Consider the following 6,278-nt stretch of genomic DNA (forward strand, 5'->3'; position numbering starts at 1 on the left):
CCTAGCGTAATCTTTGTCACTTTGTCAAATGTAAAACTCAAAGCGATCTTGCATGATTTTGGTCACCTTGGCCTATTTGATCTTTTGCTTAGAAATGGTTATCTAGGTCCCTGGGGCACTTTAAACAACAAATTGTAACTTAACCTTGTTTGAGCCTTTTAAACCCAAAGGTCATGACCTCGGAATCTGAAACCTTGGCCTAAGTGAGTTGACGCACAGGTCAACACACCCTGTAAGTTTGGTGTCTCTAGTCTTCTTAGTTCGCGAGATCTCTGTGGGAACAAATTGCCCCCCCCCCCCCCGACCGGAGCGAAGGGTATCTAGCCGGCAAACCGGGCGCGTGGTAAGAAATTATTTTTACAGGGGCATGTATACATGTAAGGGCATTTAACACATGTATATCTGGGTGGCCATTCGGGACAGGCGTCTGAGAGCTTCATATGCGGACAAAGTGCGACAACCACCGCAGTTCAGACCAGTCATGAGGACAAAGCCGGCTACGGCTTGGGTTTCGGCTCCGTGAAGTTGCAGTTTTCCACCAATGACTTCGAATTCGGCTCCGGTGTAGAATAATTTTTTCAACGCTGGCTTCCGCTTGGACTCCTTGACTACCAACGGTTAGCTTCGGCTTCATGTTTGTGGTACTTTCAAGCGCTGGCTTCGGCTTTGGCTTTAAAAATAATACTGGCCATGGCTCATTTTGGCCATTTATGCGTTCATGAGCTTTATAATGCCAGGCCGGCTTCGGGCTTGTAACCGTCATTTTGTTTCACTGCAGTTACAAACACAGTCTCGCCATGTCACCAGAATAAAACGAATAATGTTTCACATCTGCGAATCACAAACAGGCAAAAAAAAAAACCAGACAGCAATTATTAAGGTCCAGACACCTGACCCAGACGGGAATCTAGCGATCCAAAATGTTGAGTGCATACTAACACAAATCACAAAGATGGAAGTCTCAAAAATCTTTAATTCGTTCTGCTTGAATCCATCATAATCTGTTACATGCAATTTGCATTTAATGACTTTATCCCAATCACTGTGTAAAACCCTGACGATATTGTCCGATCCCACTGGTTTGATCTCACGCAATTTAGCAGCGCTGAAATGGTGTTTGTTTAATAAAACACCTTTCTGTGCTTCACAAGCTTCCGCTTCATGCTTGTGACGTTGTACTGACGGCTCTGCTTAGGCTTCATGTTTTCTAAGCTCAGAATGCTGCTTTTCTGATCACCTGGTATCCAGCGGATGCCATGATTTTGAGTCAGCATCTTGTTTGGGAGATGTCATTGATCAGTCAGCTGAGCTTACAGCGCAGTCTCATCAAAGGGTCAGGCAGCCTGGCAGTGTTTGACTTGATGTGATATCTGAGGATGATGCAAAGGTAGTCGGCCTTTGTATTTCCAACTCTTATGTAGTAGTCTTGATATCTTATTAAGTAATAATATCATGTTTCAGTTGATCTGATGATGAATGAGACCACAGTCTTACGGATCTTGACAATATTTGTAAATTGCATGTAGACTTTTGCCATTTGTTTCTAGTCAGTGTTGTTCTGTGTCTTGAGTGTCGCATTTTTATATTGTCACCACGTGCTTAGAGATAAGTGCAACATTGAAATGAATGCGAGGTTGTGAAGGAAAAAGAACACACTTCCGGGGACATGGAGCTGCAAACCAATAAAACCAGAGAAAAGCCCCGCAGGCGTCTGTCTCAGCTGCTGGTGTGTGTCCACACCAGGCCCCGGGCGCAGCGCTTTCCCAGTGTGCCCGTGATGACACCCCAGCCGGCGTCGGCAGGTGGCGCAGCTGCGGACCGGCGCCGCGCGCGCGCTCGAGTGGCTCGGGCTGCGGGCAGGGCCGCTGCTGCTGCCGCAAGCGCTGGCCGCGCTGCTAGACGTCGGGCTCATGAGCGACCGCGATGGCGCCAAGGCAGTGGACCTGAGCTCGGACCAGCGGCAGCGCGCCGCCGGCGTTGGCGCCACCGGGTGAGCCGCCGGCCCACCCGCCCATCTCCACCCCTCCCCACCGCTAGATCCTTAGCACGGCCGCCGGTGTAAACTGCCGCAGAAGGGTACCGAGAAGTGGTCTTTTTGAAGTTTGAAGAGAAGTGTGTCCAGGTATCGCAAATACATTGCGTCTCGGTTCAAACGTGCTTGTTCTATCATCAGTCTCAGCTTTGTCTAGAATACAGCAACCTCCCAATGATGCAACATTGTGAAGTCGCTTATGGCGAGCGACATGTGCGTCTGATGTCATCACGTTCCTCCGTTGCAGCTTCATCTCTGGCGGCAATGCTGGCGACCAGCCTGATCGTCGCCGTGTACCTGCCGGCCCGCTGGCCGCTGCTGGGCGCGGCGCTGGTGTCGTGCGCAGGTGGCGCCGGCGTTGCGCGTCTGTGGGGTGCCGCCGGCCGGCGCCGCGTGCGCGCCTTCTGCCGAGCGGCCGCCGCTCTGAAGCGCATTGGCCTCAAGTGTGTCCGCCTGCTGCACGAGTCGCACCTTATGGCGTGCGGTGTCACCCTGTGAGTGAGGGCCGCACGGGCGTGCCAGTTCCGGTTGACCGGGCTGGGTAGGTCCTTCGGACAGCTGAGCTGCTGGGGGCATTAGGCAGCTGGCAGTGTTTTGCGATGGGCACTAGGCCGTACAACATAGACCGTCTCGGTTGTTGATAACAAGCATGGCTAATGATATTTTTCTAAGCCTGTGTAGATACCGGCGACAAAATATTGTCTTGCCGTAGCGTGAATCATTGGATATTTACGACTCATTGGATATTTGCGACTCATTCATTTGCTGAGGCTATGTAACGTCACTCGTCTCTCACCCTGACAGGAAGAGCGGGCACCGCGGGAAATCGAACTCCGCATATCTGGCTGCCCAGATGCGCAGCTTAACCACTACACTGCGAGAACCCATTCTGGTCGTACCATTTGTGTTGAGGTCCTATTCGATTCACATTGACTTCAGATAACCGCAGAGTCCACTTTTCAGGAAGTGTGATGATGCTTTGTGACAAAGCTTCTACAAGACGCCACTTTCGCGTGCAACATAATAATGAAACATAATAGTGCAATAAGGTGCTTCGGTCGTAAATATGCCGCTGATCGCGAGCCATGCGCGTTAAGTGCCACGGTAGGGTTTACGCATCATCGATCGCGGCAGAAAATCAGATTCGTTCGGCGTTATCTTCGTGTGCAGAAGCACATTGCGGAGACAAATCGCTTGCCGCTGAAGTGAAAAACGGGGGATCGCAAATGTCCTTGACTATTTAGCGGTCTCTGCCTTCCACTCACGTATAAATGCACTGAGTTCACGCGAGGTTGGTTGTCACCTCTATGTTAAGCGCGTTGTCATCATTTGGGAAGTAGATTTGTAAATATTTTAAGAGAAGAATGGTAGGGTGCAGGGCTTAAAGGGCTACTGACGTGGTGATAGCAAACAGTCGCATTGCGTGGACCCAAAAGGCTTGCTTGATAAAGCCTTTTGGGTCTTTTGGATCTAAGCAAGCGTGATGAAGCTTGACGTTTCATGACACTTCATGAAACGTCAAGCTTCAAACGTCAAAAGTCGGCCGCGGCTCTGGGCCGAGCCCGAGCCGCGGTCGGCCGCCGCCGTCGCCAACCGCTCGACTTGAGCGGGCGGCTCGAGATCGGGCAGCGGCTCGACTCGGGCCAGCTGTTCTGCGAGCAGACGCTGCTCCAGCTGAGCCGGCTGTGCGGGGACGAGCCTCCGGCGGCCGCGGCCGACTCGGCGGCGGCGCCCGCGCCGGCCGCCGCGCCGCCGCCGCGTCGTCGAGCTGCCCGAGCCCGAGCTAGTTGACCAGGCATCTGAGGCGGTGGTGGAGGGCACCGCCTCGAAGCGCACAACAGCACAGCACAACACAGAATGTAGCAGAGCCAAGCGGAATGTCAAAATATAGCAAGAGTTGGCTGAAAGGCTGTTTCAAAAGAGAATTTATCCACTACTAACGCAGTTTCATGAGTTAACTTCGTCTCTTGTGCGTGATGCACCACTTCGCATGGCTTAACGACGTTTACGTACCATGCCGTTGGAGTCACTGGCTATTTTAAGGTGAACACAGTGTATACGCATCTAACCAACGTCCGCGTGCTGTCCGCAACGAGTGAAATCCCGGATGTTAGAATTCGCACCTTAGCAGACCGACATCGTACATACGAGGCCATGCCTCGTGGCAACTCAAAACCTGTACAGGCGTGTTCTTTGTTCAATTTAGAGAACAATGGTGTATAGGTTAACGTGTTTTGAACGTACATTTGTGACGTATGGCTTCGGTACTGTAACAATGTCGTCCCGCTGCGTGCGCTCCGCTCCATCGCTGGTTGCCGTCCCTCCCGTTCCCCAGCCGGCCGGCCGGGTATGGATCGCCATCGCCGGTTGCCGTCCCTCCTGTCCCCCAGCCGACCGGGTGTGGATCGTGATGCAGTGTTCCTAAAAAAACCGCTGCTGCTCCAAAACCACAAACGCTATGGATGCGATTTTTGTGCCAAAACGCGCGCAATGGATGCCCCATAGGCTACCGTAAATTGGGGCTCCATTGCACGGTATCCCAGAGGGGCATCCTTAAGAAACCTAGAAGGGTAGCATCGACTCCCATATTAGAATAAGGCGTAAGACACCAGGGGAACCAATGTTTGGGCACGTCCCTGTCCCACTCCAAACTTTCAGAGACATCCTTATGCCTATGTTTACCTTGGTAACATATGTCATGATTCAAGCTCAACTTTGTACCGGGCCAGGCCTTAGTCACACCTGTCACATTGACAGACTATTGTCGTGATTGCCTAGCGGCAAATCAGGATCAGTTGGAGCCAAACCAGAAACCCACAATGTGTCGGACGTAAAGAGTGGTTGAACAACATTTTCTCAGAATGCGCAGCATCGCTGCGACCTTTCAACCAATTCATGCGAGCTTGAAAGATGACACCACGCGAGCCGACCGTATGCAGCGGTATTTGTTGACGTGTACGAATGTTCTGATGCGTGAGTTTGGCATTTTCCGCGCAGGTAAGAAAACTTCTCTCATTTGGTATCTTTATAACACATTTTTGCTAGCAGTAGATTTTCATACGTGCTGCAATACCTACGCGTGTTTGCCATCGCCGGCGTATCTACCGCTAAATCATCGAGCCCCGGTGTGCCATCGCCATTTATTGTGACCAACAGCGGCACCCGTCGTTGCGTTGCCGTACCAAGGCCTGCGATTACTGTCAAATGCGTCACAATGGTCGGCCACGCGCCGGTGATTTAAGACGGACGAACGACGAACGCGAATGGCGACGAACTGCTTCAAATCGTGCTGACATATTAGAGACACGAAAAACTTAATAGTCATGATTTTATTGACCTTAAAAGCAATGCGACATTGAGGAGGTGAAATTCGTATGACGTGTCTTTGACGTCATACATCTCGTAGTGGCTTCAAATTAGGCAGGATGAAATAGTGGAAACAAGTTTGCGAGCACTATGACGAGCACATAGACCAGACAACTTCAAGTCTGCAAAAGGCCATAACGGTCTGGCTAACTGAGAAGCTGCACTGAACAAGACCCGTGAAAACTTGTATGGTGTTTGATGACTGAAATATGCATTGAAAGCCCTTCAACAGCGACACTTCTTTTTTGACTGCCTTTTCATCTTGGCCTCTCATTAGATCAAAATCCTGAAAGCCTTGCCAGAGTGGAACAAAAGTCAGTCATGCATCCCAAGTGGCACACAGAGGAAATATGAGGCGACGAAACGCCCCAAAAAGGGAATTGTTGAGCTGCCGATAAGATTGTGAGCCTGCATCTGCCTGTCCCAACGCCAACGGTCATGCTAGATCCTAGAGAAGTCCCAAAAGCATCATTGGTGATCAATACTGCGTTCGCACGGATGAACGAAAAATATGGTGTTGTTTTGAAGGCATAAATAGTAAACTATGGTGACGTCAAATATTTCATGCCACACGAAGACTAATTTGCAAACAACACAATCGCTGAAGTTCACAACTGCATTCAGCGCGGCTTAGCTTAGGTAGGCCATGACCCTTCCAGTGGAGCGTAGGTAAAGGGATTGATGAGGAGGCGCGGGTGGGGGGCGCTGGTGACAGGAAACTTTAAAAACACAGACATATAAACAACCACCATGGGTGTTACGTGGTTTCATGGCCGCTTCTGAGAGAGAGGGAGAGAGAGAGAACGAGAGAAAGGGAGAACGAGAGAGATAGAGAAAGAGAGAGAGAGAGAAAGAGAGAGAGAGAGAAAGAGAGAAAGAG

Source organism: Pollicipes pollicipes, unplaced genomic scaffold (assembly GCF_011947565.3).
Source record: "Pollicipes pollicipes isolate AB1234 unplaced genomic scaffold, Ppol_2.1 Scaffold_7261;HRSCAF=8764_pilon_pilon_pilon, whole genome shotgun sequence".
NCBI lineage: Eukaryota > Metazoa > Arthropoda > Thecostraca > Pollicipedomorpha > Pollicipedidae > Pollicipes > Pollicipes pollicipes.